The 13,770-nt window shown below is 37.3% G+C and overlaps 1 long non-coding RNA gene across 1 annotated transcript in view; it reads left to right on the top strand.

Moving 5' to 3' along the window:
• The first annotated feature begins 2,831 nt into the window (after positions 1-2,831).
• Positions 2,832-13,770, top strand: part of LOC309615184 — a 30,745-nt gene continuing 19,806 nt past the window's right edge. Inside the window, exon 1 of the long non-coding RNA XR_014236602.1 lies at positions 2,832-12,687. This is a non-coding gene — a long non-coding RNA (uncharacterized lncRNA). The remainder of the gene's footprint in view (positions 12,688-13,770) is intronic.

Genomic DNA, 13,770 nt, shown 5'->3' with positions numbered 1-13,770 from the left:
AGTGGCCACCAATTCAGCTCAGCATTTTACAGCTTGCTTAAATAGCCTTCTATCTTCAATTCTTTGAATAGGCTCCTGCTCAGCCAAGTTCCCTTGGGACAATTTCTGGCTTTAATCCAAGTCCTTAGTGTCGATAACCCTCCTCGCTACTCAGCACTCACCAAAATTCATAGATGATGTTGTGAGATTGTTCAAGCAGCTGAATGCAACTCAGGTAATTTGTTGTCCCTCATCTCTCCATTTGCCATGTTGCTGATTTTTTTTTTGCACATCATGCTTCCACCATATATTTTAGCTGCTTTTTTTTTTTTAATTTCCCCATTTAACTGATCACCAGATTTCAGTTATCTGCAGTGAATTTCAAAGCCATCTAGGTACCTGTTCATATTTGTCTAACATCCCACCAAAATGCTCTCCTCATCCTTATGTATTTCTTCATCCACCACTTTGTCATTAACTTTCAACTTGACCTTCTTTAATTTTCTTCTTCTCATAGCTCTATAATTTCCTCTATCTAAGTTTCTCCCTATGGATTGGGAGTGAAGTTATTATATGCAGTAGGATTTATTTTTTAATTATAATTTGTATTATAAAGGTAATTAAAACACATTACAAATGATAAAAATTGGACAATCACCCCCAAACACACAATTACGTGTTTCCTTCAGATTTGTTTTCTTGTGCATAAATTTAACTTAGTTGTAACTCTGTTTCAAATATTTTAAACAATGTAAATAATAAGCATATAAAATTTATAATAATAGTATGTATGTAGTTTTCTATAAATTTTTTCACTTAACATTATGACATAAGCATTTTTTATTGAAGTATAGTTGAGTTATAATATTGTGTTAGTTTCACGTATATAGCAAAGTGATTCAGTTATATTTTTTCACATTATTTTCCATTACAGGTTATTACAATACATTAAATATTGGTCCCTGTGCTATACAGTAAGTCCTTGTTGCTTACCTATTTTATATATCGTAGGGTATATCTGCTAATCCCATACTCCTCATTTATCCCTTCCCTACCTCCCTTTTCCCTTTGGTAACCATAAGTTTGTCTTCTATGTCTGTGAGTCTGTTTCTGTTTTGTAAATAGCTTCATTTGTATTATTTATTAGATTCCACATATAAGTGATATAATATTTGTCTTTCTCTGCCTTAACTTCACTTAGTATGATAGTCTCTAGGTGCATCCATGTTGTTGCATATGGCATTATTTCATTCTTTTTTATGGCTAATATCCCATCACACACACACACACACACACACACACACACACACACACACACACACATATATAAATACATCTTCTTTATCCATTCATCTGTTGATGGACACATAGGTTGTTTCCATGTCTTGCCTATTGTAAATAGTGCTGCCATGAACATTGGGGTGCATGTATCTTTTCAAATTAGAGTTTTCATCTTTTCCAGATATATGCCCGGGAGCAGGGTTGCTGAATCATATGGTAGCTCTATTTTTAGCTTTTAAGGAACCTCCATACTGTTTTCCATAGTGGCTGTACCAATTTACACTTCTGCCAACAGTGTAGTAGAGTTTCCTTTTCTCCACACCCTCTCCAGCATTTATTATTTGCAGACTTTTTGATGATAGCCATTCTGACCAGTGTGAGGTGACCTCGTGGTTTTGATTTGCATTTCTCTGATAATTAGCAATGCTGTGCATCTTTTCATGTGCCTGTTGGCCATCTCTATGTCTTTTTTGAGAAAATGACATAAGCATTTTTCATGTTGATAAATAGACTCCATAATTATGACTTTAATAGCTAGGTAACATGCTGTAATATCAGCTACCTTATTGTTGGACATTTAATTTATTTCCAATTACTTACTAGTATATAATAATGATGCTATGCATATATTAGTAGGTACAGCTTTTTCTCGCATATTTTGAACTATTTTCTTAAGATAATATCCCAGCAGTGGAATTAGTTGGGTGCAAACACATATTTCCAAGTTACCTTCCAAAAGTCATACCATCTTGCTACCATTATGTGAGGATACTAGTTTTGTTATATCCACATGAGCATAGACTGAATTAATGTCTAATGATGGTCTAATATATTCATATTGTACTCCATAGTTGTTTGAGCTAAATTTATCAATCTGATGCAATTTCAAAATTTTTCCATGTTAATTTCTTCACCTCACAAACCCATGTTCAGGATGTTGCCCTAACCAAGTAATGATGCCAGAGAAAAGAGATAAAGTCAAGTAAAGTGTTGTTGCTCTATTAAAAGTTTTAAAAACTTAAAGATGTGGTCTTGCTTATCATCTATCTATAGAACAGGGAACTTGTTATTCATATTTTTCTCTTCTACGTGGCTATTATCAGGCGTAAAGCTCCATTAGGTCATTATTTCACATTTAAATAACCTGAGTAATTAGCTTTATCAGTTAGAGATGACAGATGTGGTATGTTTAGTATAAAGACACTATAAAATCCAATACCCCTAAGTCTATCATAATGTTTTATTACATGAAACACCTCAAGAGATGGACCAGATCTCTTAATTGTTCTTCAGGTACTTAAAGGTGATTAAATCACATAAATGTGATATTTCAAATTGCAGCTATTCATTAACCCTTCCAGTGGCCACTCACATGCCAGCAAAATGGCCAGTATTAGAAGGAACTAGCCCTCAGTGGCATTCATGTTGTATCTGTAATCTCACAGCAATATCTGAATCAATGTACAGAAACCCATTTTCTGTATCTCCTTATGTATCTTCCCCCTCTTGAAAAAGGGGAAATGTGGACAAGTGACTTAATAGAAGTATATTAATGAGGTTTCCTTAAAAGTGACTGAGATGTTATGCAATTTTATCATGTACACTAACAAATCTGTTGAATTTCCTTGGATTGTGTCAAAGATGCTTCAGGGGAGAAGTCAAAGTTCTCTTTTGCTTGCAGTGTTGACAAATTATTGAGAACAAGTTGATGATGTTTACTGGCTCAGCAAAGAGTAACGATTTGTCTGAATTATGAAAGGTACAAATAATTGACAAAATTTGACTATAGGTCAAAGGCTGCCTCCACACAAGAAAGAGGACCCAAAGAATATACAACCCCTGTTCTGTGCAAGAGAGTCTACAAAATCTTTTCAGTTTTTCATAGATATTTTTTCTTTTTGTGGCTAATATTATACTTTTTGCTACGACTTCATAACCAACAAATTTATTCAAACTTTTTATGCATTTTCACTAATTGGTCTAATTATGGCCAAATTTTGAACTTTGGCAAAATAACAAACCTATGCATGATAAACAAAGATAGACTTCTAAGTAATTAGCTCCAGAACAACTATGAAACATGATCATGAAATAAATGCACATAGACTTATGGGTCCTTTGCCAATGAGGTACAAGAAGCCATACTTCTTGTAGAGGTTCAGCTATACTTCCTGTGTGGCAGTTTCTCCAGATGACATTTTCAACCTTGTCTATTTTCTGGTCCGATTCCTAAGTACAGTGATGGAGATTCTCTGAAGATGTGTGGAGATAAAAAAAAAAAAAATTGTCACAAAACCACAGTGTCCCATGTCCACTCATCATCTCTGGTGTTTTTCCTCTGGGTTTCACAGAAATACAAAGGCCCAGGAAAGCTAAAAGTGTATTAACTCTCTTTCTTCTAGACATGATCCTACTTAAAATCATTCTAGAAAGGGTTATCCCATTCTCCAGGGGAATGAATTTCACACTGTACTTAGAAGAATATGACCTTCATATAAGTAACAAGATGAATTGACATAGGCCACTTTGGAGAGTATGAAATCCCTGACATTTCTTAAAGTTGAATCATTCTAGGGAAACAATTTGAATGAATTCATTGGCATTACCACTTTGAAGCACCTACACAATTTCAGTATTTGAATGACAACTACAATAGTTTAAGATTCCTGTAGTTTCCAGAGAGAAATAACATTTTTTGCACCTCATCAGTCTCTTGATTTGTTTACACATGTCAGAGTCCTCAATTTAGCCAATACATTGCTTGGCAATCTCAACCAAGCATTGCTCCACTTCTTATGAAAGACTAAGGCTTTTTTTTTTTTTTTTTAGTTTTTGGAAGGAGAAGATTTCTTGACAACACATAATACCTATTGGATAGTTCACTTGGTCAACTGGGCTGATACCAGAGGTTCTTCCAGACCCAATTCTCTTTCATAGGCCTCAGTGTTAGGCAGAGAATATATAGCTCTTCTCTGGTGTTTTGTTCTCTAGAGAAAGAGTTACATAGAAATGCATAAATAAATAGAATTCTTACTCCCAATTTGACTGATACCTTCATTCTTACCCTGTCATTGGCTCTGCCATATTTCTTAGTAGTGTGTTTTGTGGTCAAGTGAGTGTAGTCTAAGACAAGTCCATAGGAATAGGAGAGCAAATACAGGAAACACTGACTTTTGATGGCCAATTTGTTTCTGCAGCAAGGCCATCATCCAAGACTTTTAAAGTCCTCAAAACATGTTCATAAATAGACCAGTGCATGAAATGAAAAGAGGCAAAATCCCTAACTTTGTGAACAGTGTCAGATCAGTTGATTTAATATTCCTTGGTAGTCAGGAAAGGGGAAAACTCCAAAAGAGCTCCTTCTCCTGGTAGAGAGATTTAGTTATCATATGCATATTTATTATATTCTCAAATCTTAGTAATAGAGCCAAGGATATCCCCATTTAAAGAGCTATAAACTGAAACTCAAAGAGATAGAGCCTCATATCCCATAGAAAGCCATCCGAGGGAACACATGGACCATGATTTCTTATTTTGCAACTCACTAGATTATTTTCCTTCCCATATGGCTGACTTGGTTGCTATCCAAATGAAGCAGGATCTTTTACCTAAAAAACAGCCTTTTCCAATTAACCAAATACGTAATAGAGAGAAGAGATTCTTTTAAAGAGTCAAGGACTGATCTCTCCTGGAGGCAAGCTACTGGATTTGAGGGACCAGAGGCCAAATGGGTAATGACAAATTCCAGGTTTTCATGTTTTGGTTCCTTGAGCGCCTGAAAGCATATGGAATGAGATTCTTTTCTGAGATGCTGCAGTGATGACAGAGAGAACAGAAATGTTCAAACTCACAGGATTTTAAGGAATGAAATGTATAGGGAGTTTTTGGGAGAACAATGGTAGAAAAAAAGTAATATAAGATCTGTCAGAAAATATCCTCAACTCTTACTATACAATTTGCCTTCTAAGAAAAACAGTCTTGACTCATGAAAGATGGTGTCATGGAAAAGAATAACTGGCGTGCAGTACCGATAAAGGAAAAATTGTAAACAAGTAAGCTAAAATGGAGGGGGAAATCAAGAGAAATAAAGAAGACAAGGCTTAAAAGAAGTTTATGGGTTTCCAAAATAGATTTGCTCTGTTTTCTGTGCATGGATTTTGGACAAATCACTTAATTTTCATTAGTCTCCTTCTACCCAATGTGAAAATTAGGTTATTTGGGGAGACAATAGGAGGTGATTTTGACAATCACTTAGCACAATGCTTACCATATAATGGCCAACAGATGTTAATTTCTCCAATGATGTGAATCTAATCTATAATCTCATTTAATGAAACATAGCTTATCTTATACACATTGTCCATTGAAGCATGTAGCTGAAATTTAAAATGCACTAAGAAAGATGAGACAATATTTGAATAATTATGAGATCCACTAAATAGAGGATAAATTAATTCCAGGTTCTAGTTCTTACACTGAAAGCCTTGAAACATTGTAATATACTTATTTTAAATGAGAAAACATCTTCGGATACAATTCTGAATATCTCAGCACATTCTTTTCTTACATTACTGTAGGTATAGGAATGTGCCTACCTCAAAAGTAATCTTTGAAAAGTAATCAAACTGGACTTCCCTGCTGGCACAGTGGTTAAGAATCTGCCTGCCAATGCAGGGGACATGGGTTCAAGCACTGGTGCAGGAAGATACCACATGCCACGGAGGAACTAAGCCCGTGTGCCACAACTACTGAGCCTGCACTCTAGAGCCCACAAGCCACAACTACTGAAGCCCGCATGCCTAGAGCACACGCTCCGCAACAAGAGAAGCCGCGTCAATGAGAAGCCCGCACACCGCAACGAAGAGTAGACCCCGCTCACCGCAACTAGAGAAAGCCCGCGCACAGCAACAAAGACTCAATGCAGCCAAAAATAAATAAATAAATTTATTTTTTAAAAAGAAAAGTACTCACATTAATTCATTCGTTTAGAACTGACAGGTAACACAAATGAGACTAGCTGGAATTAGTCAGATGTCAATTCAAAACTACCTTTGGCCAAGGGAATGTGGATCAATCATTTCTAGATTACTCAATTTTTTCGGAATAAGACAAAAATCATTGTTATTATGTAAAATCCACTGATTTAAATGTATTCTCAAAGATTTTTAACATTCCATGGTATGAAATACTCCTAACAGAGCCCTGAATGTAGTTGATAGGTCACTGCTTTGAAATCTATGATGTAATCGATTCAAGGAAGTTGTCGGGTATCACAGGGAAAATCTAAGATTCTGAATCATTACTATAGACAGGACATGAAGTAGTAGCAGCCTTTGAAAATGAAAGGTCACAAATGGTTTGGTTACTCTTGAAAGGAAATCTCAGTAACTTAGTTTCCTTTAGTAACTCAGCATTAATTAATTATGTAAACCCTTCTTATTCCCAAGGATCCACCTAAGAACCTATGGTTTGTCTTAATCAGTTACACTTAAAACTGTTAAATTATTAAACTGTAGTTATTGCTCACAAAGAGATACTTGGTGTATTTTAATATGAATCATATATTCATATGGGATATTTAAGAAAGTATTTTTAAACAAGAAATTGCTATAAAAATATTAAGTGTTCTTACCATGCTTTTCTTTTTTGAATTTTATTTTATTTTTTTATACAGCAGGTTCTTATTAGTTATCTATTTTATACATATTAATGTATATATGTCAATCCCAATCTCCCAATTCATCCCACCACCAACAACCCCCCACCATGCTTTCCCTGCTTGGTGTCTATACGTTTGTTCTCTACATCTGTGTCTCTATTTCTGCCTTGCAAACCAGTTCATCTGTACCATTTTCTAGATTCCACATATATGCGTTAATATACGATATTTGTTTTTCTCTTTCTGGCTTACTTCACTCTGTATGACACTCCCTAGGTCCATCCACATCTCTACAAATGACCCAATTTCGTTCTTTTTTATGGCTGAGTAATATTCCACTGTATATATGGACTATATTTTCTTTATCCATTCGTCTCTCGATGGGCATTTAGGTTGCTTCCATGACCTGCCTATTATAAATAGTGCTGCAATGAACACTGGGGTGCATGTGTCTTTTTGAATTATGGTTTTCTCTGGGTATATGCCCAGTAGTGGGATTGCTGGGTCATATGATAATTCTATTTTTAGTTTTTTAAGGAACCTCCATACTGTTCTCCATAGTGGCTGTACCAATTTACATTCCCACCAACAGTGCAAGACGGTTCCCTTTTCTCCACACCCTCTCCAGCATTTGTTGTTTGTAGATTTTCTGATGATGCCCATCCTAACCAGAGTGAGGGGATACCTCATTGTAGTTTTGATTTACATTTCTCTAATAATTAGTGATGTGGAGCAGCTTTTCATGTGCCTCTTGGCCATCTGTATGTCTTTTTGGAGAAATGTCTATTTAGGTCTTCCGTGCATTTTTGGATTGGGTTATTTGTTTTTTTTATATTGAGCTGTATGAGTTGTTTATATATTTTGGAGATTAATCCTTTGTCTGTTGATTCGTTTGCAGATATCTTCTCCCATTCTGAGGGTTGTCTTTTCATCTTGTTTATGGTTTCCTTTGCTGTGTAAAAGCTTTGAAGTTTCATTAGGTCCCATTTGTTTATTTTTGTTTTTATTTCCATTACTCTAGGAGGTGGGTCAAAAAAGATCTTGCTGTGATTTATGTCCAAGAGTGTTCTTCCTATGTTTTCCTCTAAGAGTTTTATAGTGTCTGGTCTTACAGTTAGTTCTTTAATCCATTTTGAGTTTATTTTTGTGTACGGTGTTAGGGAGTGTTCTAATTTGATTCTTTTACATGTAGCTGTCCGGTTTTCCCAGCACCACTTATCGAAGACACTGTCTTTTCTCCATTGTATATCCTTGCCTCCTTTGTCATAGATTAGTTGACCATAGGTGCGTGGGTTTATCTCTGGGCTTTCTATCCTGTTCCATTGATCTGTATTTCTGTTTTTGTGCCAGTCCCATAATGTCTTGATTACTGTAGCTTTGTAGTGTAGTCTGAAGTCAGGGAGTCTGATTCCTCCAGCTCTGTTTTTTTTCCCTCAAGATAGCTTTGGCTATTCGGGGTCTTGTGTGTCTCCATACAAATTTTAAGATTTTTTGTTCTAGCTCTGTAAAAAATGCCATTGGTAATTTGATAGGAATTGCACTGAATCTGTAAATTGCTTTGGGTAGTATAGTTATTTTCACAATGTTGATTCTACCAATCCAAGAACATGGTATATCTCTCCATCTGTTAGTGTCAGCTTTGATTTCTTTCATCAGTGTCTTATAGTTTTCTGAGTACAGGTCTTTTACCTCCTTAGGTAGATATATTCCTAGGTATTTTATTCTTTTTGTTGCAATGGTGAATGGGATTGTTTCCTTAAATTTTCTTTCTGATCTTTCGTTGTTAGTGTATAGGAACACCAGAGATTTCTGTGCGTTAATTTTGTATCCTGCAATTTTACCAAATTCAATGATTAGCTCTAGTAGTTTTCTGGTGGCATCTTTAGGATTCTCTATGCATAATATCATGTCATCTGCAAACAGTGACTGTTTTACTTCTTCTTTTCCAATTTGTATTCGTTTTATTTCCTTTTCTTCTCTGAATGCCATGGCTAGGACTTCCAAAACTATGTTGAATAAGAGTGGTGAGAGTGGCTATCCTTGCCTTCTTCCTGACTTAGAGAAAATGCTTTCAGTTTTTCACCATTGAGAATGATGTTTGCTGTGGGTTTGTCGTACATGGCCTTTATTATGTTGAGGTAGGTTCCCTCTATGCCCACTTTCTGGAGCGTTTTTATCATAAATGGGTGTTGAATTTTGTCAAAAGCTTTTTCTGCATCTATTGAGATGATCATATGGTTTTTATTCTTCAGTTTGTTAATATGGTGTATCACAATGATTGATTTGCATATATTGAAGAATCCTTGCATCCCTGAGATAAATCCCACTTGATCATGGTGTATGATGCTTTTAATGTGTTGTTGATTCTGTCTGCTAGTATTTTGTTGAGGACTTTTTAAAATAAATTTATTTATTTATTCATTCAGTCATTCATCTATTTTTGGCCGTGTTGGGTCTTCGTTGCTGCATGCGGGCTTTCTCTAGTTGCGGTAGGCAGGGGCTACTCTTTGTTGCGTTGTGCAGGCTTCTCATTGTGGTGGCTTCTCTTGTTGTGGAGCACGAATTCTAGGCATGTGGACTTCAGTAGTTGTGGCATGTAGGCCTAGTAGTTGTGGCTCGCGAGTGCTAGAGGGCAGGCTCAGTAGTTGGCGTGCACGGGCTTAGTTGCTCCGCGGCATGTGGGATCTTCCCGGACCAGGGATTGAACCCCTGTCCCCTGCATTGGCAGGTGGATTCTTAACCACTGTGCCACCAGGGAAGTCCCTTGTTGAGGATTTTTGCATCTATATTCATCAGTGATATTGGTCTTTAATTTTCTTTTTTTGTGGTATCTTTGTCTGGTTTTGGTATCAGGGTAATGGTGGCCTCACAGAATGAGTTTGGGAGTGCTGCTTCCTCTGCAATTTTTTGGAAGAGCTTGAGAAGGATGGGTGTTAGCTCTTCTGTAAATGTTTGATAGAATTCACCTGTGAAGCCACCTGGCCCTGGACTTCGGTTTGTTGGAAGATTTTTAATCACAGTTTCATTTTCATTACTTGTGATTGGTCTGTTCAGATTTTCTATTTCCTTCTGGTTCAGTCTTGGAAGATTGTACATTTCTAAGAATTTTCCATTTCTTCCAGTTTGTCCATTTTATTGGCATAGAGATGCTTGTAGTATTCTCTTATGATGCTTTGTATTTCTGCAGTGTCCACTGTAACTTCTTTTTATTGATTTGAGTCCTCTCCCTCTTTTTCTTAATGAGTCTGGTTAAAGGTTTATCAATTTTGTTAATCTTCTCAAAGAACCAGCTTTTAGTTTTATTGATCTTTGCTATTGTTTTCTTTGTTCCTATTTCATTTATTTCTGTGCTGATCTTTCTGATTTCTTTCCTTCTACTAACTTTGGGTTTTCTTTGTTCTTCTTTCCCTAGGTCCTTTAGGTGTACAGTTAGATTGTTTATTTGAGACTTTTCTTGTTTCTTGAGGTAGGACTGTATTGCTATAGATGTTCCTTTTAGAAATGCTTTTGCTGTATCCCGTAGGTTTTGCATGGTCGTGTTTTCATTGTCATTTGTCTCTAGGTATTTTTTGATTTCCTCTTTGATTTCTTCAGTGATCTCTTGGTTATTTAGTAACATATTGTTTAACCTCCATGTGTCTGTGTTTTTTACATTTTTTCCCCTATAATTGATTTCTAATCTCATAGTGTTGTGATTGGAAAAGATGCTTGATATGATTTCAATTTTCTTAAATTTACTGAGGCTTGATTTGTGACCTAAGATGTGATCTATCCTGGAGAATGTTCCATGTGCACTTGAGAAGAAAGTGAAGTCTGCTGTTTTTGGATGGAATGTCCTATAAATATCAATTAAATCTATCTGGTCTATTGTGTCATTTAAAGCTTGTGTTTCCTTATTAATTTTCTGTCTGGATGATCTGTCCATTGGTGTAAGTGAGGTGTTAAAGTCCCCCACTCTTATTGTGTTACTGTCGATTTCCTCCTTTATAGCTGTTAGCATTTGCCTTATGTATTGAAGTGCTCCTATGTTGGGTGCATATATATTTATAATTGTTATATCTTCTTCTTGGATTGATCCCTTGATCATTAAGTAGTGTCCCTCCTTGTCTCTTGTAATATTCTTTATTTTAAAGTCTAATTTATGAGTATTGCTACTCCAGCTTTCTTTTGATTTCCGTTTGCATGGAATATCTTTTTCCACCCCCTCACTTTCAGTCTGTATGTGTCCCTAGGTCTGAAGTGGGTCTCTTGTAGACAGCATATAGATGGGTCTTCTTTTTGTATCCATTCAGCAAGCCTATGTCTTTTGGTTGGAGCATTTAATCCATTCATATTTAAGGTAATTATCAATACGTATGTTCCTATTACCATTTTCTTAATTGTTTTGTGTTTGTTTTTGTACGTCCTTTTCTTCTCTTGTGTTTCCCACTTAGAGAAGTTCCTTTAGCATTTGTGTAGAACTGGTTTGGTGGTGCTGAATTCTCTTAGCTTTTGCTTGTCTGTAAAGTTTTTGATTTCCCTGTTGAATCTGAATGAGATCCTTGCTCGATAGAGCAATGTTGGCTGTAGGTTCTTCCCTTTCAACACTTTAAATATATCAAGCCACTCCCTTCTGGCTTGTAAAGTTTCTGCTGAGAAATCAGCTGTTAACCTTATGGGAGTTCCCTTGTGTGTTGTCATTTTTCCCTTGTTGCTTTTAATAATTTTTCTTTCTCTTTAATTTTTGTCAATTTGATTACTATGTGTCTTGGCATGTTTCTCCTTGGGTTTATCCTGCCTGGGACTCTGTGCACTTCCTGGACTTAGGTGGTTATTTCCTTTCCCACGTTAGGGAAGTTTTTGACTATAATCTCTTCAAATATTTTCTCAGGTCTTTTCTCTTTCTCTTCTCCTTCTTGGACCCCTATAATGCGAATGTTGGTTCCTTTAAAGTCGTCCCAGAGGTCTCTGAGATTGTCTTCAATTCTTTTCATGCTTTTTTCTATCTGCGGCAGTGAATTCGACCATTCTTTCTTCCAGGTCACTTATCCGTTCTTCTCCCTCAATTATTCCGCTATTGATTCCTTCTAGTGTATTTTTCATTTCAGTTATTGTATTGTTCATCTCTGTTTGTTTGTTCTTTCATTCTTCTAGGTGTTTGTTCTTTAATTCTTCTAGGTCTTTGTTAAACATTTCTTGCATCTTCTCAATCTTTGCCTCCATTCTTTTTCCAAGGTCCTGGATCATCTTCACTATCATTATTCTGAATTCTTTTTCTGGAAGGCTGCCTATCTCCACTTCATTTAGTTGTTTTTCTGGGGTTTTATCTTGTTCCTTCATCTGGTACATAGTCCTCTGCCTTTTCATTTTGTCTATCTTTCTGTGAATGTGGTTTTCATTCCACAGGCTGCAGGACTGTAGTTCTTCTTGCTTGTGCTGGCCGCTCTCTGGTGGATGAGGCTATCTAAGAGGCTTGTGCAAGCTTCCTGATGAAAGGGACTGGTGGTGGATAGAGCTGGGTGTTGCTCTTTTGGGCAGAGCTCAGTAAAACTTTAATCCGCTTGCGTGCTGATGGGTGGGGCTGACTTCCTTCCCTGTTGGTTGTTTGGCCTGAGGTGACCCAGCACTGGAGCCTACAGGCCCTTTGCTGGGGCTAATGTCGGACTCTGGGAGGGCTCACGCCAAGGAGTACTTCCCAGAACTTCTGCTGTCAGTGTCCTTGTCCCCGCGGTGAGCCACAGCCACCCCCCCCACCCCGGCCTCTGCAGGAGATCCTCCAACACTAGCAGGTAGGTCTGGTTCAGTCTCCTATGGGGTCACTGCTCCTTCCCCCTGGTTCCTGATGCACACATACTTCGTGTGTGCCCTCCAAGAGTGGAGTCTCTGTTTCCCCCAGACCTGTTGAAGTCCTGCAGTCAAATCCTGCTAGCCTTCTTCAAAGTCTGATTCTCTGGGAATTCCTCCTCCCGTTGGCAAACCCCCAGCTTGGGAAGCCTGACGTGGGGCTCAGAACCTTCACTCCAGTAGGTGGACTTGTGTGGTATAATTTTTCTCCAGTTTGTGAGTCACCCACCCAGCAGTTATGGGATTTGATTTTATTGTGATTGCGCCCCTCCTACCGTCTCACTGTGGCTTCTCCTTTGTCTTTGGATATGGGGTATCTTTTTTGGTGAGTTCCAGTGTCTTCCTGTTGATGATTGTTCAGCAGTTAGCTGTGATTCCAGTGCTCTCGCAAAAGGGAGTGCAACTATGCTTTTATAGTTTCCTATGGCCACTCAAGAAGAATTATCCAAAGGATATCAGAGCACAGCTCCAATATGCTTACAAACTTTTCCATCCAGTTTTCCCTGGTAGAGCTTCATATATATTGATATAACAGTCCTAGGGCCACTCAGCAAACATCAATCAGCCAAAAGCCCATTCACCAAAGATCAATGGGTTGAATGAACAATTTGCTAAATTTTTTATCTAGAGTAGGCATATTTTCCCCAATCCTCCTGTGAATATGAATAACAACCATAGAACATTATACATAAAAATAACTTAGTAAGACAGTGAAAGACAGAAGTAGGCAGAGTAGCTAGGGGCTTTGGAATTACATAGTAGTGAGCTCCCTATGCTTTCTTTTTGCCTCACATATCCAGATTTGCAACTGAAGAAGCTAACAATCCAGAAATACCAACAAGTGCAGAAAATTTATAAAAAAAAAAGCAAGCAAGTCTCAACAAAGCCAGTTGTCTCTCTAGGCAAAGGACCAGAAAGGGGCTGCCTAGAAAAAACATGTAACTTTTAGACAATAGTCTCTCTACTTCTGCCGAACACCACAGGGGGTAAAAAGAAAACTGTGCCCACATCCCCACCCAAGCCAGCAA

The sequence above is a fragment of the Balaenoptera borealis genome (genome assembly GCF_965194805.1).
Source record: "Balaenoptera borealis genome assembly, chromosome: 17".
In the NCBI taxonomy this organism is placed as follows: domain Eukaryota; kingdom Metazoa; phylum Chordata; class Mammalia; order Artiodactyla; family Balaenopteridae; genus Balaenoptera; species Balaenoptera borealis.
Note: the sequence above shows the minus strand (reverse complement) of the source record. Positions and strands in the feature narration are given on the sequence as shown.